Source organism: Littorina saxatilis, linkage group LG2 (genome assembly GCF_037325665.1).
Source record: "Littorina saxatilis isolate snail1 linkage group LG2, US_GU_Lsax_2.0, whole genome shotgun sequence".
Classification (NCBI taxonomy): domain Eukaryota; kingdom Metazoa; phylum Mollusca; class Gastropoda; order Littorinimorpha; family Littorinidae; genus Littorina; species Littorina saxatilis.
In genome coordinates, this window is record NC_090246.1 from 101,244,616 (window position 1) to 101,269,615 (window position 25,000).

The 25,000-nt window shown below is 42.6% G+C and overlaps 1 protein-coding gene across 1 annotated transcript in view; it reads right to left on the reverse strand.

The window, feature by feature from the left end:
* Nucleotides 1-25,000, reverse strand: part of LOC138960362 (tachykinin-like peptides receptor 99D) — a 313,550-nt gene that overhangs the window by 25,041 nt on the left and 263,509 nt on the right. The window lies entirely within an intron of this gene.

The window sequence follows — 25,000 nt, forward strand, 5'->3', positions numbered from 1 at the left end:
CTACCCCTCCGAAATGCCTCTTCTGTGAAAACGTTTAGGCGCCAGTTTCATTCCCGCTTAATGGGTAAATAGAACACTTTTCATGTCTGATATTTTAGTGCTTTTTACATTTAGTCAAGTTATGTTTGTATTTTGATTTGTTCTTTATGTGTATGTATTGATAATGATATACATGCGAATGATTGGGACAATTCCTCCCCACATTTGTTGTCTCCCTTTTGTTATTAGTTGTTTTGGATGTTTATATGCAATGCATTATTGCAACTATGCTGCAATTTCCCAACTATATTGTTTTTTCCATTTTTGAATGTGTATACAAAACCATAACCCTTTTCTTATTCCTATTTACATTATGTACGTCTGTAAGTAACAATAACCTTGTCAATTTTACTATCTATATTATGTGCGTCTGTATTAAGTGTTTGTATAAGGGACAGGTTGTAAGATTAGGCTTTGCCTAAAACCTCTATCCTTTGGTTATAAAGTTCAGTTTCAGTTTCAGTTTCAGTCTCTCTGTGCCTCCATCGGTTTCTGGGTTCGGTCATGCAAATCTTCAATCACATATCTGCGAAACCAGCCAGGAAAAACGATCAAATGCAGCTAACACTAACACTCATTACAAAAAAAGGGGACCACCTTCGATAAAATGTCCAGCCAATTCACCGACCTTTCAAAGATGTCTGCAGTTTGCTAGAAAATTACCATTGTCTCAAATTACTAAAACAGCAGGAAGCTCCCTGTGAAGAACACCCCTGCCAGAAAGACCGGCGACAAGCGAACAAATTCATTTGCACCCTAGGACGGGGAGTTCCTTTCTGGGGCTAGAAGCACCTCAAAAAAGAATCCACTTTCATTCAATTTGCTGATTTACCACCTGGATCTTTCTTCAGGGCTATCAGGGTGAAAGCTTTGAGAGATGTGGACGAAAAAACAGTACGTAGTACCCTGGTAACCTGGTCGCTTTTAGCACAACACAAACGGATCAATGAGATACTTCATGCAAACTAAAAACGTGATACGCATTCGGGACGGACTCAAGGGTATCACGGTTGTTTAAGCAAGCCTTCCACCCAACAGCACCTCCCCTTTCTGTCACTATTAACACCATCTCTTCCACTATTTATCCTCATTCCTGTGAGCTAAGACTAACTAATCAAACTAGATTCATGTTTGAGTGCTTCATGTAAATAATGAACCCACGGAAAGCTTATCAAATCTTGCGAAGACCGAAATACCTTTTCACCCTGTGGTCTTCGTCTCCACCTCCTTCCTTCGTCTGCTCCAAAGGTAGGGAGGTAGAGTAGAACCTTTCTTTCAACACCACCTGTTTTACCCCCCCCCCCAATTTAAGCCCCCTCCCCCGTCCCTTTTTCTAACATCCACATTTTCCAGATATTCTGGTGATAAGGTCTCTTAATCTGCCTCGAAAATAAGCCTCCCTGACTTTCATGACCTGATTTAGTTTGCAAATTTTTGGAGGTCAAGAGGAAGTTTCTGCTGTAGCTAGTACCAATGATACATTCCATAGCAGTGTTTATCTACAGACAAATGCAACGACGATCTTCTCGGAAACAACCCTATCCTAATCGTGTGCGCGTAACTTTCGAAGCGCGTGGGTATGTGTTAGTTTGCGTGTCAGTGTATGCATGCGTGCGCGCGCTTGCGTGTGTGACCGTCGGTGATTCCCGGTGTCTTTGTGTTCCAAGGGTGCTAACACAGTTGAACATCCAAGGGTTATTAAACACTGGCTGCTATCTTTTTCCACATCCTTTATCATTTGTTTTTGTGTCCAATCCTCCTACATCTCTAAGACGCTTTTTAACATCGTGTGGCTTCTAAACAAGAAGAAGAAGAACCAGAATTGTAATCCGCCATGAAGCATAAAAACCATTGTTGTTTGTCCTGGTGTGAAAACACTCACACATCCATACACTCCATATACGATACAATGATATTGATATAAAAAAGGTCAAAAGGCTAAGAACGGATGAAAGTATTCTGGATAACGTAAGCCTCACGTGGACCCTTTAACACAAAGAATACGGTGTACAAGAAGTTTCTCGTGCACCCTCATTTACACACGTTGGGAGAAAATATATTCCACACCCTTGTAAGGGTTCAAGTGATTTATCTTGGTTTACTGGTAGAGTATAATACTGCCTTTGGTCGTCTAGCAACCGTCTGGCAGCAAAGTTAAATTATTCAGGAAAGAAAGCAACGACCGAAATTTGGCCTCTAAAGTTCAGAAAAATTAGGGCATGAATGAATCAATGTCTCGACGAAAGACTAAACAAGTCGCGTAAGGCGAAAATACAATATTTAGTCAAGTAGCTGTCGAACTCACAGAATGAAACTGAACGCAATGCCATTTTACTCGTAGCATCGTCAGGCCACCGCTCATGGCAAAGGCAGTGAAATTGACAAGAAGAGCGGGGTAGTAGTTGCGCTAAGAAGGATAGCACGCTTTTCTGTACCTCTCTTTGTTTTAACTTTCTGAGCGTGTTTTTAATCCAAACATATCATATCTATATGTTTTTGGAATCAGGAACCGACAAGGAATAAGATGAAAGTGTTTTTAAATTGATTTGGACAATTTAATTTTGATAATAATTTTTATATATTTAATTTTCAGAGCTTGTTTTTAATCCGAATATAACATATTTATATGTTTTTGGAATCAGCAAATGATGGAGAATAAGATAAACGTAAATTTGGATCGTTTTATAAATTTTTATTTTTTTTTACAATTTTCCGATTTTTAATGACCAAAGTCATTAATTAATTTTTAAGCCACCAAGCTGAAATGCAATACCGAACCCCGGGCTTCGTCAAAGATTACTTGACCAAAATTTCAACCAATTTGGTTGAAAAATGAGGGCGTGACAGTGCCGCCTCAACTTTCACGAAAAGCCGGATATGACGTCATCAAAGACATTTATAAAAAAAATGAAAAAAACGTTCGGGGATTTCATACCCAGGAACTCTCATGTCAAATTTCATAAAGATCGGTCCAGTAGTTTGGTCTGAATCGCTCTACACACACACACAGACACACACACACACACACACACACACACACACACACACACACACATACACCACGACCCTCGTCTCGATTCCCCCCTCTACGTTAAAATATTTAGTCAAAACTTGACTAAATATAAAAAAGGAAATCCACCCAATTCTTTTACGTCGTTTATTAAATGAATGAACGAGTCAGCTAATGGATGCATGAATGAATGAATGTGGAATGTGGAATGTGGTGCAGAAAAACACACTCCCAAAACAATAATTCTAAAAGACAAAAGGGAAATCGGTTGAAGGATGCACGAGTGAGGAAGGTTAATAACTAAAATAATCCCTGCATTCAAACAATAAATGAGCCGAGCACACGCGGAGCAGATGGCCTGCATATGGGATCCATTATAAAAAACACACACTTTTCCTCACTGTTATGCCAAGAAGTAAAGTGCAATGCCAATCAATCACTTTGCAGAGTTCAAACGTTCCCCCCCCCCCCCCCCCTCCCCCCTACCTCTTCGATTTCGACAAGGACGAAAGAAAAGAAAACAAGTCGCGTAAGGCGAAATTACTACATTTAGTCAAGCTGTGGAACTCACAGAATGAAACTGAACGCACTGCATTTTATCACAATGACCGTAGTCCGCCGCTTGTGCAAAACGGAGTGAAACTGACAAGCCTGTTTAGCGCGGTAGTGGTTTCGCTGTGCTGCATAGCACGCTTTTCTGTACCTCTCTTCGTTTTAACTTTCTGAGCGTGTTTTTAATCCAAACATATCATATCGATATGTTTTTGGAATCAGGAACCGACCAGGAATAAGATGAAATAGTTTTTAAATCGATTTCGGAAATTTAATTTTGATCATAATTTTTATATTTTTAATTTTCAGAGTTTGGTTTTAATCCAAATATAACATATTTATATGTTTTTGGAATCAGGAAATGATGTAAAATACGATGAACGTAAATTTGGATCGTTTTATATAAAAAACATTTATTACAATTTTCAGATTTTTAATGACCAAAGTCATCAATAATTTTTTAAGCCACCAAGCTGAAATGCAATACCGAAGTCCGGCTTTCGTCGAAGGTTGCTTTACAAAAATTTCAATCAATTTGATTGAAAAATGAGGGTGTGACAGTGCCGCCTCAACTTTTACAAAAAGCCGGATATGACGTCATCAAAGACATCGAAAAAATGAAAAAACCGTCTGGGGATATCATACCCAGGAACTCTCATGTAAATTTCATAAAGATCGGTCTAGTAGTTTACTCTGAATCGCTCTACACACACACACAGACACACACACAGACACAGACACACACAGACACAGACACACACACACACACACACACACACACACACACACACACACACACACACACACACACACACAGAGACAGACACACACACACCACGACCCTCGTCTCGATTCCCCCTCTATGTTAAAACATTTAGTCAAAACTTGACTAAATGTAAAATTCGTTACAAGAAAAATATGAAAACGAAAAAAAAAAAAATCAGCAGCTTCTTCTTCTTCTTCTGCGTTTGTGGGCTGAAACTCCCACGTACACTCGTTTTTTTTGCACAAGTGGAATTTTACGTGAATGACCGTTTGTTACCCTGCCATTCAGGCAGCCATACGCCGTTTTCGGAGGAAGCATGCTGGGTATTTTCGTGTTTCTATAACCCACTGAACTCTGACATGGATTACAGGATCTTTTTCGTGCGCACTTGGTCTTGTGCTTGCGTGTACACACGGGGGTGTTCGGACACCGAGGAGAGTCTGCACACAAAGTCGACTTGAGAAATAAATCTCTCGCCGAACGTGGGGACGAACTCACGCTGACAGCGGCCAACTGGATACAAATCCAGCGCGCTACCGACTGAGCTACATTCCCGCCCATAATCAGCAGCAAGCCTCGCAGTCATCCTGGTATTTTCAGGAATTGCCCAAGATTTTTTCGTAAATTTTTTTTTTTTGGGGGGGGGGCGCCCATTAACCCCCCCCCCCCGCCCCAAAGACGTTATTAGGAAGGACCAGTTGATTACCCCAGACACCAGCAGCTGTTGCAGAAGGTCACGAAGAGCAGTAAGAGTCAAGAGGGACATCATTTCTCGAGGTGACCTTTCCTTCCGCAAATATGACACAGGCAGGGATCGAGAGGGAATTGAGAGAGAGAGAGAGAGAGAGGGGGGGGGAGAGAGAGAGAGAGAGAGAGAGAGAGAGGGGGGGGCGAGAGAGAGAGAGAGAGAGAGAGAGACCAGAGACAGAGACAGACAAGAGAGAGGCAGAGACAGAGACAAAGACAGCAACATATAGAAGAAGAGGAGATGAGGGTGGGAGACAGAGAGGAGATATATGGGAGGGAGAGAGAGAGAGAGAGAGAGAGAGAGAGAGAGAGAGAGAGAGACAGAGAGAGAGAGAGACAGAGAGACAGAGAGACAGAGAAAAAGGGAGAGAAAAAGAAAGAGAAAGACGTGACACAGAGAGAAAAAGACAGACAGACAGACTGACAGACAGACAGACACAGAAGATGCCTCTGCCTAGATGTTTGTTTGAAAGCAAACCGCTCTGAGACAAAACAAGGAAAAGATACGTACTTGTGCAAGGCTGTTTGCTTTGACAGCAAACTGCAAGCAATCTTTTCGTTTGATCCCCACAGACCCTCTCTGCCATTTGCACCCGCTTTCCTCGTGCTGACAGCCTTTCAGATTCTCCTCTTTTACAAATTAAACGGATTTTTGATTTCATGCATGTAGATAAAAGAAAACAAAAGGTTAGAAAAAGTTCTAACGACGAAGCAATGCGCTTCAGAAATAAAAAAAACCGTTTTGAGGGGATCTGTGAAGAGCTGGCCACGTCAGATAGTTACTTCATGAACACACACACACACACACACCCCACACATTAACACACACACACACACACACACCCACACATTAACACACACACACACACCCCCACACACACACACCCACCCACAGACACACACACGCACACACACGAACGCGCGCGCACACACACACACACACACACCCACAAACACACACCCACACCCACACACACGCACACACACGCACGCGCGCGCACACATACACACACACACACACACACACACGAACGCGCGCGCACACACACATACACACGCACACACACGGATGGGCGAGTACGCATGCGCGCGCACGCATACACACACACACACATACACACACACACACACGCACACACACACGCACACTCACACGCACACAAACACACTCACACACTCACACCGATCATATATCAAGAGAGGAATCACATCATATATCAAGAGAGTGTGTGTGTGTGTATGTGTGCGCGCGCGTGCGTGTGTGTGCGTGTGTGTGGGTGTGGGTGTGTGTCCAAAGACAAAAAAGGATCCCATTTCCAGTCTGACAAATCCATACCTGCGCGAATGGAAAGGGCGTAGGAGATGTGAGGAGGAGGAGGAGGAGGAGGAGGAGGGATTATGACAGCCATACGGAAACTTAAAAGTTTGTCAATGAGAGAGGGGGTGGGGGGGGGGGGGCAGGGCCGGATCTGGGGGGGGGGGTTTTCCTGGGTTCCGGAACCCCCCCCCCCCCAGGCCATCAGATGTACCTCTCAGAGAAAAAAAATATGTGGACTTTTCAAGCTCTTCCCCCAACTCCTTTAGTTTATTTGGTCTTCTAAAACTATTTCAAATTATGAACAACATCAAGTCGACAACGGCCTGCCCTCCCCGTTATAAGTCCATCATCATAGGCCACAAGTCAAGTCACACGCTACACTATTACTAGTATTAATGGTATCAGAGAACCGATTGCAACAAGGTATTATCTGCGCTATCGGGGAACCGATGTTTCGGAAAGGGACTGTACTGCACACTGTGATACCATTGAGTGCTCGCCCCTTTGAAGTATAGTGTCATTGTTCACCATACAACATCTCTCATACCACTTCTCCTTTGTATTCCAGATGTTGTAATCATTGCTTGTTTGCTTGAATTTAAGTATTCAAAGTAAAGAGTCCTGTCAGACTTATTTACTAGGCATATATGTCTTTGGGATTATTCCACTGAACCACTATGGTAAATGAATATCTGAAGTATTTTGTTACTGTTGAAAATGTGTAATTTTGATTCCCAGTTGCAAGGAAAGACCAAAAAATGACCTCACAAATGCAAAATTTTCTCGGCTTCTGGGAGGCTTTGCCCCCCAGACCCCCCAGCGAGGCATAACCCCTGCACCCCACCGGGGCCTCGGCGGTCCCTGACCCCTGCCTTCAGTTGGAACACACACACCCCTCTCAAACGAACTTGGTCCGGCCCTGGGGGGGTCGGGCGTCAGGGGATAATTATGTACTATTGATGTATTATGGGGGAGGTGCAATATCATTTCCGTTTTAAACAGTTCACCCGTCACTGCCCCCTTACAATCTACATCCAATTTTGTATTCAGCACTCCTCTCTCTCACACGCCCTCACATACTCAACCGTTTACACACATACCTCTCCACCCCCCAAGAACGCCCCGCCTCCCCCATCCTACGGCCATTTCTGGCAGAATGGCAAGATGATCTTGGAGCAGAACAGCCCGATTCAAATCTCTCTCACTTCCCACTGCAATCAAGTACCGTTCTGCGGGACCCAAAGTGGTGGAAAAGGGACACTCCATCAATGCTTCTCCTGCTGGCTGGCCCTTCAAAGCGTGCTGCTCAACTTATTGAATCAGTTTGCGAAACGTCGCTTTTTTTGGCCGCGACGTCTGTTTGCTTTATTACGGGCTGGTCAAGGGTTGCATTATACTGGCTGCGAATCTATACGAGGTCGATTGCCTCCGTGAAAGGGACGATCCAGGGGACTTAAGGAAAACATTTTTACAGCGCCGGGCGTGAGGGCTTTTAACCGTTTGAAAACGTTTACTTTTCGCGGAGTGTTGAAAGAGGATAGGGCTGAAAGTGGTGCCTTTGTCCAGCCTGTTTGCTAACGTGAGCACCAGATTTCTGAACACTTCCGCGGTCGCCCAGGGTTTTCAGAGCGTGACGTAAACACAGCCTAACTATAGTTGAAGGAAATGGTTCATTTCCAATTCAAGCAGGCTATAATCTGTGCCAAAGTTTAAAAGAAGGTTAGTAGAACACGACGCCTCAGTGCCCATTGACGTTAGATGACCGAAATAATGAAAATGACATGCTTTCAGTCTAGAAGTATTCTTGAAAATAATCTAAGATGACCCCAAAGTTATTACAATCTGAATCCAGAAAAGGACGTCTTAAATCAAGTCGTGATTGTTTTAACGAACAAAGTAAAATAAGAAATAGTATTCGTTTCCAAAACGTGTTTTTATTCAATACGTTAGATCGATTAGCTAAAGTGTAAAAACAATACATAAAGGCCAAGATGTAGCGATACAAAGCTCTCTCATCCGATCGTTATAACCTGACGTTCAGGTCGCAGTGTTAAGTTAAACAGCACGTCATTTCATCAGCAAATGTTTTAGTAGCGTTTACAGATTGTAGCTGTACTTGAGGGATACACACAGAACTGCACTATTTCATCAGCAAGTGTTTTAATAGCGTTCATTGTTAGTTGTAGCTGTACTCGAATGGATAAACACAGAGGGAGAACAGAACTGCACTATTTTATCAGCAAGTGTTTTAATAGCATTCATTGGGAGTTGTAGCTGTACTCGAAGGGATAAACACAGAGGTTGTAGAGAGCTGCACCTCGCATTGACAAGATGTAACATCTAGGTCATTACAGCACTGACCGCAATGCTCAAGCACGTGCAAATCCTGGGTCAGACAGAAACTGCACGTCTTCCCCTAGAACATCGCTGATAGTCCAGGCATATTAGAGAACAACGTTGAAGTGACAATGACTAGGTTTAAAATGTCCCTTATCAGAAAGTTCAACCTCAGTCCTTTGATGTTTATTAAACACATTTTCATATAAAGTTGGCGCTTCATACGGAAAAATGGCTTTGAAATTGACCCAAATCCTTCTTTGGGCTCTGTAAATGTCGTTTGGGGGTATGGTTGTAAAATGGTATCTACTGGTCACCCCAATGTATAAACTGAAAACTCTTTCTGCACCAGAACACGCAGAAAGGATTGTATTTGCCTGATGTCTGATGCTTTTCAAAATCCCCAACCACTAACACCTTCAAAACGGACTTTAACTGACACTGTTGTTTTTCCCTATATAATCCTTACTATTTTTCCGAGACGTCGTCGTGTTGTGTATTTAGCTTGCCACAACCTCATACATGGTCCTAAAAGTTAAAGTTGAAGAAAATACTAAAGATAAATGAAAAAGCTGACGCAGTGTCATTCGCACCGTGAATCCCCCCATGGGAACATACTAAAGTCTGGTTCCAAATAGGCTCAATTTCCTTCTATTTCTTTGTATTTCTGCCTCGTAGGGGTAGGGGTGTTCAAACCAAAGGCACCTTTAAACCAAAATTCAAATCACACATCTTACAATACTAAGACACTCAGCAGTAAAAGGGTGTCTGCTGGTAAAAAATTCCAAACAATCCTAAAAGTACTTCACTACTAAAAGTGCTTTTAAAAAGAGCCGTTATTTTTCCCTCTATATTCAGTATTGTGTTTTCTGCGAACATGTAGTCTATTTAGATGGTTGTCGTGTGCACTTGAGTTGCTAAAGCGTTTTCAGTTGGGCATATGTCGAAAAGCAAAGAATTAGCCCTTTGAAAACCATCAGAACTGTCACACAAAAATAACATTTACCTATCTCACCAACTGACCAAACATAGGGCTTTTCCTTATGTATTATGTATTGTCGTGTTTTTTGTAGCATACTTGTGAAAACAGCCACCACTGTTGTAAATGATACTTTAAAGAGCATTATTTCATTTTTACAGTTGAAGGACAACCTGGACTGCCGTATATTACAGCTGTTTTACAATCAACCAAAATTTTCTTAACAAACGTATGTTAAGAACAACTCCCATAGTGAAATTGAAGGAAAACAAATTGAAAATCCCCCTGCCATAGAGGAGCTAAAGAATCAACAATAAACGACTGCATGGATAGCTTGATGCACGAATGCATTGCGGACATGTTTGTCTCCAACCAAGAGAAAGTTCCAAAAAATCCCTTTTGTGCTTCTTATTATACAGTGACGTCAAAGACAGCCTTTTCTGCTGTTCATACATTCAGGGGTTATGGTTACACTAAACGACGTAGTTGTAGCCATACTGCCATCCAGATTTATTTTTTCCTTGCGAGCAGTCACAGGGTGTTTGTGCTGTCTGCCAACCGTTAGATGACCCCGCCCAAGTCTGTTAAGGGACCGTTTGACCGTTATAGAACGCGTCTTTTTGATTTTTTGGCACAGTTGGAAACGGTTGATTTTTATCCCTACCATTGTTTCCAAACATTATATAGGAATGTTTTGTGAACAACGGATAATAGCCGCTACTCGCATGTGTAGCAAAAGTGAGCGTACATACTCACCCTGGTCGTCCAGCCGTTGTCCGTTGCCCGTCTTTATCTGTCTGTACTGAACATTACCTTTGGATATTTCTCCAACGCTATGAAGTGAAGAAACACCAAATGTTGCAAAATGTTGTATGACCCCAAGAGCTCAAAAAAGATACTTGAGAACCTTGACCTTACCTTAAGGTCAAGGTCACAGGGAGAATGAATGTGGTCTAAAAACTGCAAAATTTCACATTGTGCCAGTTTTCTGGAAAACAAATTAAAAACAGCGGGCTTAGTTTTGTATGGTATACAAGAAAAAGAAAGCCTTATCTTCTGATACCATTTTGGTTGACCTCGCTTCAATGTCAAGGTCACAGGAGTCCTTCAAAGTTGAATTGTATACATGTTTTGAAGTGACCTTGACCCTGAACTATGAAAAAAATCTTTCAAACTTCATAATTGTGTGGGGCACATGTTATATACTGATATTGAGCCACATTTAGTCACATATCATCAAGGTCAAGGTCACTTTGCCCCTCATGAAATGTGACTGAAACGGGCAATTGAATCACTAAAAGTGACAATGTCTCTTTGTAGAAAGTGCCAATAAGTATGTTTATGCTTCCTATGTCTTGAATTGATAGCCTTGTGATGTGTGACCTTTGATGATCTTGACCTTGGCCAAAGGTCATGTGTAATTTGGTAGGAAAAATCTGTAAAACAGTTCTAATAGTGTACAATGTCCTTGCCAGCTTCAGTTGTTAGACCTTCACCTTCAAGGTCACCTGAAGGTCAAGGTCACTTTAAGACAAAGGTCAAGCATGAGAGTCGCATGGGCTTTGCTTTGTTAAGATTTTTTACCAAGACACATGGATTTCTTTACCCGGCTTGGTCACATTTTTCATAGGGGTCAATGTGACCTTGACCCTAACGATATGTGACCAGATGTGGCTCACTATGAAATTCTAACAAACGCCCCACTCAGTGTTTAAGTTTGTAAGAGATATCGTCCATAGTAAAGTTAAAGGGGCAAGCTCACATCAAAATATGTCTACAATTCAACTTTGAAGGGCTCCTCTGACCTTGACATTGAAGCGAGGTCAACCAAAATGGTATCAGAAGATAAGGCTTTCTTTTTCTTGTATACCATACAAAACTAAGCCCGCTGTTTTTAATTTGTTTTCCAGAAAACTGGCACAATGTGAAATTTTGCAGTTTTTAGACCACATTAATTCTCCCTGTGACCTTGACCTTATGGTAAGGTCAAGGTTCTCAAGTATCTTTTTTGAGCTCTTGGGGTCATACAACATTTTGCAACATTTGGTGTTTCTTCACTTCATAGCGTTGGAGAAATATCCAAAGGTAATGTTCAGTACAGACAGATAAAGACGGGCAACGGACAACGGCTGTACGACCAGGGTGAGTATGTACGCTCACTTTTGCTACACATGCGAGTAGCGGCTATTATCCGTTGTTCACAAAACATTCCTATATAATGTTTGGAAACAATGGTAGGGATAAAAATCAACCGTTTCCAACTGTGCCAAAAAATCAAAAAGACGCGTTCTATAACGGTCAAACGGTCCCTTAACAGACTTGGGCGGGGTCATCTAACGGTTGGCAGACAGCACAAACACCCTGTGACTGCTCGCAAGGAAAAAATAAATCTGGATGGCAGTATGGCTACAACTACGTCGTTTAGTGTAACCATAACCCCTGAATGTATGAACAGCAGAAAAGGCTGTCTTTGACGTCACTGTATAATAAGAAGCACAAAAGGGATTTTTTGGAACTTTCTCTTGGTTGGAGACAAACATGTCCGCAATGCATTCGTGCATCAAGCTATCCATGCAGTCGTTTATTGTTGATTCTTTAGCTCCTCTATGGCAGGCGGATTTTCACTTTGTTTTCCTTCAATTTCACTGTGGGAGTTGTTCTTAACATACGTTTGTAAAGAAAATTTTGGCTGATTGTAAAACAGCTGTAATATACGGCAGTCCAGGTTGTCCTTCAACTGTAAAAATGAAATAATGCTCTTTAAAGTATCATTTACAACAGTGGTGGCTGTTTTCACAAGTATGCTACAAAAAACACGACAATACATAATACATAAGGAAAAGCCCTATGTTTGGTCAGTTGGTGAGGTAGGTAAATGTTATTTTTGTGTGACAGTTCTGATGGTTTTCAAAGGGCTAATTCTTTGCTTTTCGACATATGCCCAACTGAAAACGCTTTAGCAACTCAAGTGCACACGACAACCATCTAAATAGACTACATGTTCGCAGAAAACACAATACTGAATATAGAGGGAAAAATAACGGCTCTTTTTAAAAGCACTTTTAGTAGTGAAGTACTTTTAGGATTGTTTGGAATTTTTTACCAGCAGACACCCTTTTACTGCTGAGTGTCTTAGTATTGTAAGATGTGTGATTTGAATTTTGGTTTAAAGGTGCCTTTGGTTTGAACACCCCTACCCCTACGAGGCAGAAATACAAAGAAATAGAAGGAAATTGAGCCTATTTGGAACCAGACTTTAGTATGTTCCCATGGGGGGATTCACGGTGCGAATGACACTGCGTCAGCTTTTTCATTTATCTTTAGTATTTTCTTCAACTTTAACTTTTAGGACCATGTATGAGGTTGTGGCAAGCTAAATACACAACACGACGACGTCTCGGAAAAATAGTAAGGATTATATAGGGAAAAACAACAGTGTCAGTTAAAGTCCGTTTTGAAGGTGTTAGTGGTTGGGGATTTTGAAAAGCATCAGACATCAGGCAGATACAATCCTTTCTGCGTGTTCTGGTGCAGAAAGAGTTTTCAGTTTATACATTGGGGTGACCAGTAGATACCATTTTACAACCATACCCCCAAACGACATTTACAGAGCCCAAAGAAGGATTTGGGTCAATTTCAAAGCCATTTTTCCGTATGAAGCGCCAACTTTATATGAAAATGTGTTTAATAAACATCAAAGGACTGAGGTTGAACTTTCTGATAAGGGACATTTTAAACCTAGTCATTGTCACTTCAACGTTCCCTTCACTAAAGTGGCTAAGATGCCTGGACTATGAGCGAAGCTTACAATTATTGATGAGTTCCGCGCAGAAGACACAGACTGGGGAACACGTATTTTTTTCGGTCATTTCTAGGTTTGGGAATACCGATGCGAGCTAGCAAGAAAAAAAGAAGAAATGTTATTTGTTTAACCAACTCCATCTAAGACCATCAGTGCAGACCAAAAGCGTGGTCTCCTTTTCTGGTCTTTTTCGGACCAGCGGGGGGGGGGGGGGAATCTGAGTCATCCACGCCGTGCTTCTTCTTCATTCTGAGAGAGCTCTGAGTTCTGGTCATGTGTGGCCATTGTCCAAAGTCACACTGTGAGCTGATGGAAGCAAGCGTTGAGTCACGTTTGCCGCGGCCAATTGAAGGTCTTGATTGTCAGGTGTGAAACCAGTTCGTGAGGCAGGCAGAAATCTGGAGCACGTAATCCTCTGGTCATTCCGGGGATAAGGTTTTACGTTAGGGTTTGCTGCGTCTAGAGTAAGTAGCACACCCCCTCCCAATGTTAGGGTTTGCTGCAGGACTGCAGTGTAATCCCCCCTTTGCTGCTGTTTGGGATTGACCGCCAGTGCGTACCATAATCCCTCCGGGTGAGGCTAAATGGTCAGGGATTTATTCTTGCTTTGTCTATCTTTCCTAGGAGACTCTTTACTGGCCCATTCAGACTGCATCTATTGGCAAATATTCTCTCTTTTCCCTGACACAGATTCTGTTGAGAGGTTGAAGTGTATGCGAACCTTCAGCACAAGTTTTCCGTTTTTGCTCTGTTGAGAACAAAGGAGTGTACTTGGCTAACCACAAAACGTGTTTTGAAAAATGGCCCCAAATCCATGGAACCCTACTTAAAGATAAACTTAAATCTGCTTATCCATATATATAGAGAATACTACATGGCTTGCTGTGTTGTACCAGATTTACACGAGTTGTTTTTTTTAAATATTGAACTGCGAGCGAAAGCGAGCTGTTCACTATTTGAAAAAAGCAACAAGTGTAAATCTGGTACGAAACAGCAAGCCATGTAGTATTCTGTTTATCCTACATACTGTACTTACGTGTATTTTACTGAAAATGTCCTGCAGTCGAGGCAACTAAATTGAAGACGCTTGTTTTGGAACCTCGATCTCTTCTAAAGCCTCGTGCAATCTATTACGTCAAAGCAAAGAAACGTCACTCTGAAAGTGTGGCGTGACGTGTTAGTTCTAAAGATTCATCGAGGGTAATTAGCGAGCGCAATTTTTGTTTCTATAATGACGTTTGTCTCGGTGACTTTGGCATCATAAGCAGTGGAAAAAAACAGGTCCCTGCCAGACTTGCTTGACATGACCTCATTTACATGATATACACACGTGTGATTTGAACGATTATTATCTCACGGGTGTCTCTCTCACGTATGCAGGATAAATATGTGTTAGAGTTCTTGATTTTTCAATTTGAACAATGTTGATGGAGTTTGATTGAAGCACTAAAGTAATTAACAGCAGAAACAGGACATTTCCGTGTCAGAAAACCCCTCTGTTTCTTGTATCCCTACCAGGGGAGATACAACACCCGTTTTTATCATTCAATCTCCAACTTGCCCGTCGGTAAACAAAATTGATCACGTCGTTTACTGCAAACGCTTCTTTCATCTCCATCTTAAACTTCAGACGCACTCAGACATAACAGTTTCAATTGAAGTTATGTTGAAAAGTACAAGTAAACTCATGCATCACTCCTGGGGCTGCGAGAGGGTCAGCAAGATACGATTAGTGTTTGCCTAACGCTCGTTCAAAGCTTTTCTTCTGGACATCTCATGGTCACGATACACCAGGCAAGCAGAAGATCGCATCGATCACTGGCTGTATCGTCTGACATGTTGTCGGAGCAAGCGTCCTGTTGTAACGTTTACAGCCATCTTCAACCCTCTTGGGCTGTGAGAGTAAACAAAATTAAATGGGCCCCGCGAACAACCAACAACGAACGTACCTCTGGGTTGATCTCCATGATCAACGTTCTACGTCATTTTTTTTATTATTTCAGTGCGTTCATGTTCATCTATTTTGGCCTGTTATCTATTCTCTCCCTTCTGCATATATACACCCTGTTCCCCAAACCGACTTCGTCTCCCCACCAGGATATCAGATTCTCATTTTGTTCTTCATCATCATGTTAACATCCTCGCTTGACAGGGATAAAATAACGGGTGCACGTGTTGTATAATTTTCTTATCAATCCTCCAAACTCCTGGAGTGTTATGCTGTGTCACAGAGTCCAAGAATAGGCTGGGATATATATCATACGATCGTAAGCATCAAGGGATTTTCTTGAAATGTGTTGCCCAAATAGATAATATTCTGATGAGCTTTGCAAGATGAGTGACTTGAACTGTGGTCAATTGACAATGAGGAACGAATAATACCCAACACAAACAGCTAGGCTCGACTCCTTACGATCTAGCAGGACGAGTGTTGCTGGGTAAAAAAAAACCCACCAAACAAACCCAAACACCCTTACTACCCCCCCCCCCCTGCCTCCACATCCCATCCCCATCCACCATCCACCCAATCATCCCCACTCCATCGGCTTCCCTCCCCAACAAACACACACAAACACACACACACACGCACGCACACACACACACACACACACACACACACACACACACCCACATACATACACACACACACACACTAACACACAGACACACACACACACACACACACACACACACACACACACCCACATACATACACACACACACACACTAACACACAGACACACACAGACACACAGACACACACAGACACACACACATACACACACACACACACGCACACACATACACACACACACACACACACACACACACACACACACACACACACTCAACGGCTGAGGCACGCTTGTGCAGCCTAACGGTTTCCAGCGGACGTTCTTTAACAGCCTGGCATTCAGCCTTCAGCATTTCTAACTATTTTGAAGACAAACCGCAGTGAGTACGTAACCTTTCCAACTTGAATCAGTCTTCAAGAGTCTGGATCGGGAATCTCCATCAGCCTAACGATGGGGTCAGGATAAAGAAGGGCAATTGGCATCGTTTGAGGCTGGCCTAGGGCAAATCTGAATCTGCAGTTTCATGATGACATCAACATTTTAGGCCAATGAGCATGACATAATTCCAAGTCTTTATAACATCGAGACAGAAATGTTAAGCGTCGAGTCAGAAACAAGCTGTGGAAATTCGGGCGGCCATTATATTTTCTTGAGGGTCTGAACGGTCGCTTTGTTTCTCGACAGGCTGCACGCGGTTCATTTTGTATGTTAATCTATTCTGCTGTTGTGTGTTTTTCTATTTTCGTTTTTTGGCGGGTGGGGTTGGGGGCGAGGTTTTTGTGTCCACGTACATCTTTATTACTTGGACTGGGTGGCCGAGTGGTAACGCACTTGCGCTCGGAAGCGAGAGGTTGCGAGTTCGACCCTGGGTCAGGGCGTTAGCAATTTTCTCCCCCCTTTCCTAACCTAGGTGGTGGGTTCAAGAGCTAGTCTTTCGGATGAGATGAAAAACCGAGGTCCCTTCGGGTACACTACATTGGGGTGTGCACGTTAAAGATCCCACGATTGACAAAAGGGTCTTTCCTGGCAAAATTTCCAGGCATAGATAAAAATGTCCACCAAAATACCCGTGTGACTTGGAATAATAGGCCGTGAAAAGTAGGATATGCGCCGAAATGGCTGCGATCTGCTGGCCGATGTGAATGCGTGATGTATTGTGTAACAAAATTCCATCTCACACGGCATAAATAAATCCCTGCGCCTTGAATATGTGCGCGATATAAATTGCATAAAAATTAAAAATAAAAAAATCCCTGCGCTTAGAACTGTACCCACGGAATACGCGCGATATAAGTCTCATATTGATTGATTGATTGATTGATATTTAATAAGGAAAATGGCGTTTGAGTAAAGGGGGAAGAACAGAATAACAGAATATAATTGCCTCAATATATTTCTTTTTTTTTTTTTTTTTTTTTCTCTCTCTCTGTGACCAAATATATTGTTTTTTGCAACAAGCAGAGCCAAATGATCATGAGGTAATTTTAAAACTGTGTTAATGAATATTTACTGTTCCAGCCGTTACACGGACACTCCAATGTACAGGTACAATTTTTTTTTTTTTTTTTTTTTTTTTTTTACAATTTTATTCAAATAAATAACAACAATCAACAATATCTCATACAATGAATGAAATACATGTTATCGAGTACAACAAGCTAACTTTTTTTTAACGTTTTGTTCTTCGAACACTCACACAAAAATGCTTCTTATCTGTAACTGCCTATTAAAAATACTTTCCAACGGTAAAATCGAATTTGTTTTTTTATATATACTAACGCACATCTTTCCGATTAAGATAATGTGGTTCAATTTATACATAGTTGCCTTTTTCACCATTACAGAATGCAAACCAAATAAAACATCACTAACTTTCAAAACAATCTTAATTTCTAAAGTACGAAAAATAAATTCTTCAATAAACTTCAATATATTTCTGACGCGGTAACATTCATCATTCGCAAGTCTGTTGGAGTTTCCCCGTGATCCGCATTTCACAATCGAAGCAGGCACAATCATTTGACCTTCATTTACCTAACCATCTCCTCCTCGTAGAGAGAGAGAGAGAGAGAGAGAGAGAGAGAGAGAGAGAGAGAGAGAGAGAGAGAGAGAGAGAGAGAGAGAGAGAGAGAGAGAGAGAGAGAGAGAGAGACATGGTAAGAGAGAGAGAGAGAGAAAGAAAGAAAGAAAGAAAGAAAGACCAAATAGTCAATCATTTCAGATGGCTCTATGAGACAGTTGAGGAATGCCCCCAACTGAGTGTTACTAACATTTGTAACATCTGCTCAACATAAACAGGTATAATGGAACGTCTTACTGACAACAAGACATTTTTGACGTCATGTACTTGAACAAGAGATGCTGAAAATAAGACAGATACAGAGTTATGTTACCCTTCTTCGTCTGGAAACGTTGACATTCTAATCCACAGGGTCCCGTACCAAGGTATGTGGAAATGTAAATCAAAGGCAGTGAATTTAATGCAATTGTGTTCATGTATTCAGGATTGTTAGCAAGAAATGTAGCTAAGTTTGTTTAGTTTTGCAAATTCATTATATATGTACATAGATTATGACCTGTAGAGTCAACAAAAGAAGCTGTGCGTGACTATTAGGGTTTAACGTCCTCTTAGACCAACTGGTCTATATTGGGACAGGTATTGGTAATACGTTGAAGATATGGTGTGATACTTTGATTCGAACAAGCCCGCTGTGGCTGTCTTCTTCGACACACCAGCATTGGGTTTGTCTCGTCAAAGTATCGAAATACGATCATGATAATCGGAGACGAGAGATGATGCATGCGTGTCTTCGTGTTTTCCAAGTCCTGAGACTTTCGCTGTGAACGTGGGATCTTTTTCGTGCGCATGTGTGCACACGGGGGTGTTCGGACACCGAAGAGAGTCTGCACAAAGTTGACTCCGAGAAATAAATCTCTCGCCGAACGTGGGGATCGAACCCACGCTGATAGCGACCAACTGGCTACAAAGCCAGCGCGCTACCAACTGAGCTACGTCCCCGCCCCAAGCTGTGCGTGCGCGTGCGTGTGTATGTAAAAGGCACACGGGTGAGTGCGCGCGTTTATCCTTGTTCAACTTGAATGTCGTTTTCCCCTGCTGTTAAAACTTTTGGTTCAATGGTGTGTTTTTTGTGTGTTTGTTTTTAACTTTGTTGTGCTTTCTTTTCTTTTTTTTGTCGTTCGTTTTCTGCTTCGTTTAATTCTTCTTTTGTTAAATCTTGACGTTGAAGTTTTCTTTTTTCCACGGCATTACTGGTTATAATTTGGAAAGGAAAAAAGCCTCCCTCAGGAATCAAGATGTCGCTTTCAACTGAATTTGAAAGGCAGCCCAATTGGGTGCTATTTTGATTTTGGGGGGAGGGATGAGGGAGGGGGGGGGGGGGGTAGATGTGGTGACATGAACACCGGGTTTTGTTGGCAGAAGAAAAACTGGGTCAGACAATTTGTCGGCCGCTGTCATCGAGAACAAGTTTCCTCATGGGAGTTAGAAGAGATAATTTAAACACAAAAACAAAGATGCATTTCTTTCACCGGACTTGTTTTAATGTCTTTGCTTTAAACAAAATCTATTTATTTATTTATAAGTATGTTTTCTCTTCTTTGTCTCTTCTTTGTCCTGTCTTTTGTTGACTAAAGAGAAGAGTGAAAGTGCAAGTTCCCTGCAGAACACACGGACCCACATCCCCGCATCGCCCCGCAATGGACATGTGAACTTGCGAGTCCTCAGCCTAAACTTATACTTCAGTCACTTTCTTTCTCACTCACTGATTCAAGCACACACTCACTCACTCACTCACAAACTCGCCGACTTACTATCTGCTTCAGTAGTTGACCAATTAATCGGTTGGTTGAGCTATTGTTTAATTGTTGACTAATAAAAAACGCTCGCGCTGGACCCGAGTACTCTTCAGACTGGCTCGCTCCCCCAGTATGAAAGTTTTTGTCTTGTGCACGTTTAAGACCAAGTAATTGCTCTGTGTGAATTACAGGCATTCCCTTTGCTAAAATAAGTACATTGCATGCGAGCCGAGGATATGCGTGGTGACTGGCCTTTCTCTTTTATTTGATCACAGTGAAAAATATACTGCCGACCCTCTTCATAACTGGTGAACTGGTGGCCCACGAAGTTCTTTTACTGTCCTGGCTCGTGCATTCTTGCATTTATCACGCCCCAGGTAGTTTTACCAAATTCTTTAATGTAAAGTGAAGGTAAAAGACTGAAACATATGTAAACAAAGGAAACCATAAGAAAAAATACAAATTAATATGATAAGAATCAAAACACAAAATCGCGACCTCTAAACCACCGCAGTCGCGACCGAGCAACCAACGCTTGGTAGAAAATGGAGTACACAAAAAATCAAATTATTTAAACACACAACGCGCAAAGCCTGGCAAATCGTATCGCACGAGATGCATGCTTTTTATGACGCTATATTTCTCGTCACTGTGTGACGCGTTCGGCTGTTCTATCAGCTCAATGGCTGCGTGTTGCCCCGCCGGTGTAAATTCCTCCTACGGCTAAGTCGTTTTTGTGGTTTATTTCGCATTTAGGTCCAAGGTAACATTATGAAGTTTTAATACGATCAATCGGACCTATTATCAAGTTAGTGTATCAACTTTTGAACGAACTGCGCCCAGTAGTTTCCCAGCAATAAGCTGTTAAGTGGAGAAAGACACACACACAGACAGACACACGATTAAAGTCTGCTGAGCCCTAGTACTAGCGTACTCGGGGATAATTATTGAGTGTCCATGTACCCCACTAGGTCTACCCCTGGACCCCAGGTTGTACCCCCCCCCTCTGGCTTAACTGCTCCGTCCCTGGAGTATATATTCCTGTGAGTGTCTGTATGAGAGAGAGAGAGAACGAGATAAAAAAACAATGAAAACAACATTCTTGTTACTGATTACAAATCATGATATGTATTTCTATGTGTGAATGAAAGAGAATTAACAAAAAAATTAAAAAGTGCAACAGTTGTCACTTTGTGTTGAATAAACAATAGATCCAGAGGAGCGAATTACTGTGTGGTTGTGTTTACTTTGACACGTGCTTTCTGTACCTGCAACTTTTACCGTGACCGTGATTTGCCACTGGTGTTCGTGATCGTGAAAACAAAAATCAACGTAATACTTGCACAATTTCACATTTCCAGAGCTAAATCTTTTAAACCCATTTTCTCAAAAACTATTGGGTAGATTGAAATTAAAGTACATGTATGTGTGATGGTAGAGTCTATAATAACAAAATCCCCAACGAACATGACTTTGATCGACTTTGACATGAGGATCAAGTGACCCAAACTGGCACGTCTCCCCGCCATAGTTCCTGAATTTAACCCATTGTTGATAAGTTTACAGGCGCTAAAATAAATCCAAGCTTAATGCAAAGAAGCGACAATTAGAATCTATGCCAAGCGTGTCCACGTTGCTGGGATGAAAAACATTTCTAGTTTCGGTTTTGGCTACACGCAGACTCGATCAGACTCGAGCCAGTCGAGGTCACACTGAGCGAGTGACAGCCGGACGTGGCAATGTCGACAATGTCAATGATCTCAATCAAACTCAAAGATCTTGAACAAATTTCAAGATCTTTGCCTACATTCAGAACAGTCATAGAGCAACAAAGACAGAGCCGGAATAGGGGGGGGGGGGGGGTTACAGGGGTTGCGCAACCCCCCCCCCCCCCTGGCTTAAGCATGTACCTCCCAAACGCTTTTTTTTTGGGGGGGGGGGGGGCGGAGGGAGGGGGGTTGCATCTGGATCATCATGAAATCCGAGGAGAAATCGCACCTCTCACCCCCTTTCGAAAGACATTTTTCTTCAACGATTTTTGTGATGAAAAGTATGAGTCCTTACAATCTCAATTCTTCTTCATTGCCTATACAGCTTGCTGTCGAATTTACCTTTTTCGTTCAAGGAGAGGCTTCCTTTCCCTCCAGAAACATCAAAAAACGTTCACCCACCCCCTAGACCCCCACCCCCTAGACCCCCACCAAGGGGCTTTGCCCCCTGGACCCCCCACCCCTAGTACTTACCTAGTCCGGCCCTGAATAGATCAACATACCTTGACATTTCGTCTTCGGAAAGATGGACCCGTAGCCTGACCTTTCTATCAAGGAAGGCATTCTCGCCGCCTGCTTTGGTCTAGTTTAAATCCACAAAATATAACAGTTCGATGACAGTACCGCTGCACGCCATTTTTGATCTTCGAATTCGAATTTGACTGAATGCACTCAAAAGGCTTTAGCACGAAGCCCTTCCATTGGATGAAGTTTGGCAGACTTTTGCAATTCGCCTTCTGATTGGATCTCTTTTTTTGTGTGATTGGTTCTCTTAAAGGGAAGCAATCGCTGTCAAAATCATATTTCTGAATGTGTTGTTGCTTCCCTTCAATCAGTATTGGCTCCTTGACGAATAGAGGATCATAGAGTGATACAGCTGTGAAAAAATGTACGTTGAAAATAAAATGCTTTGCAATAATGCCCATCACGATCACGAAAACAAATGACGATCACGATCACGAGACTTGATTTTTTTGTCATCACGGATCACGGGCAAAGTCCCATCACGATCACAGAAATGGAAATTTCGGCAATCACGGTCACAGAAAGGTCAAAAAACGCCAATCACGATCACGATTTTAAACCCTTTGGGGCCCTCGAGTATCTGACTGACTGAGCGGATGACTTACTGTCTGACTATCTGACTGACTGACCGGATGACTTACTGTCTGACTATCTGACTGACTGACCGGATGACTTACTGTCTGACTGACTGACAGGATGACTTACTGTCTGACTATCTGACTGACTGACCGGATGACTAACGGTCTGACTAGCTGACTGACTGACCGGATGACTTACTGTCTGACTATCTGACCGACTGAGCGGATGATTTACTGTCTGACTATCTGACTATCTGACTGACTGACCGGATGACTTACTGTCTGACTATCTGACTGACTGACCGGATGACTTACTGTCTAACTATCTGACTGACTGACCGGATGACTTACTGTCTGACTATCTGACTGACTGACAGGATGACTTACTGCCTGACTATCTGACTGACTGACTGGATGACTTACTGTCTGACTATCTGACTGACTGACCGGATGACTTACTGTCTGACTATCTGACTGACTGACCGGATGACGTACTGTCTGACTGACTGAGCGGATGACTTACTGTCTGACTATCTGACTGACTGACCGACTGACCGGATGACTTACTGTCTGACTATCTGACTGACTGACCGACTGACCGGATGACTTACTGTCTGACTATCTGACTGACTGACCGACTGACGTACTGTCTGACTGACTGACCGGATGACTTACTGTCTGACTATCTGACTGACTGACCGGATGACGTACTGTCTGACTGACTGACCGGATGACTTACTGTCTGACTATCTGACTGACTGACCGGATGACTTACTGTCTGACTGACTGACCGGATGACTTACTGTCTGACTGACTGACCGGATGACTTACTGTCTGACTATCTGACTGACTGACCGGATGACTTACTGTCTGACTATCTGACTGACTGACCGGATGACGTACTGTCTGACTATCTGACTGACTGACCGGATGACGTACTGTCTGACTAGCTGACTGACTGACCGGATGACTTACTGTCTGACTATCTGACTGACTGACCGGATGACTTACTGTCTGACTATCTGACTGACTGACCGGATGACGTACTGTCTGACTATCTGACTGACGGACCGGATGACTTACTGTCTGACTATCTGACTGACTAACCGGATGACTTACTGTCTGACTATCTGACTGACTGACCGGATGACTTACTGTCTGACTATCTGACTGACTGACCGGATGACGTACTGTCTGACTATCTGACTGACTGACCGGATGACGTACTGTCTGACTATCTGACTGACTGACCGGATGACTTACTGTCTGACTATCTGACTGACTGACCGGATGACTTACTGTCTGACTATCTGACTGACTGACCGGATGACTTACTGTCTGACTATCTGACTGACTGACCGGATGACTTACTGTCTGACTGACTGACAGGATGACTTACTGTCTGACTATCTGACTGACTGACCGGATGACTTACTGTCTGACTATCTGACTGACTGACCGGATGACTTACTGTCTGACTATCTGACTGACTGACCGGATGACTTACTGTCTGACTAGCTGACTGACTGACCGGATGACTTACTGTCTGACTATCTGACTGGGTGAGCGGATGACTTACTGTCTGACTATCTGACTGACTGACCGGATGACTTACTGTCTGACTATCTGACTGACTGACCAGATGACTTACTGTCTGACTAGCTGACTGACTGACTGGATGACTTACTGTCTGACTATCTGACTGACTGACCGGATGACTTACTGTCTGACTATCTGACTGACTGACAGGATGACTTACTGTCTGACTATCTGACTGACTGACCGGATGACTTACTGCCTGACTATCTGACTGACTGACTGGATGACTTACTGTCTGACTGACTGACAGGATGACTTACTGTCTGACTATCTGACTGACTGACCGGATGACTTACTGTCTGACTATCTGACTGACTGACCGGATGACTTACTGTCTGACTATCTGACTGACTGACCAGATGACTTACTGTCTGACTATCTGACTGACTGACCGGATGAAATATTGTCTGACTATCTGACTGACTGACCGGATGATTTACTGTCTGACTATCTGACTGACTGACCGAATGACTTACTGTCTGACTATCTGACTGAGTGACCGGATGACTTACTGTCTGACTATCTGACTGACTGACCGGATGAAATATTGTCTGACTATCTGACTGACTGACCGGATGACTTACTGT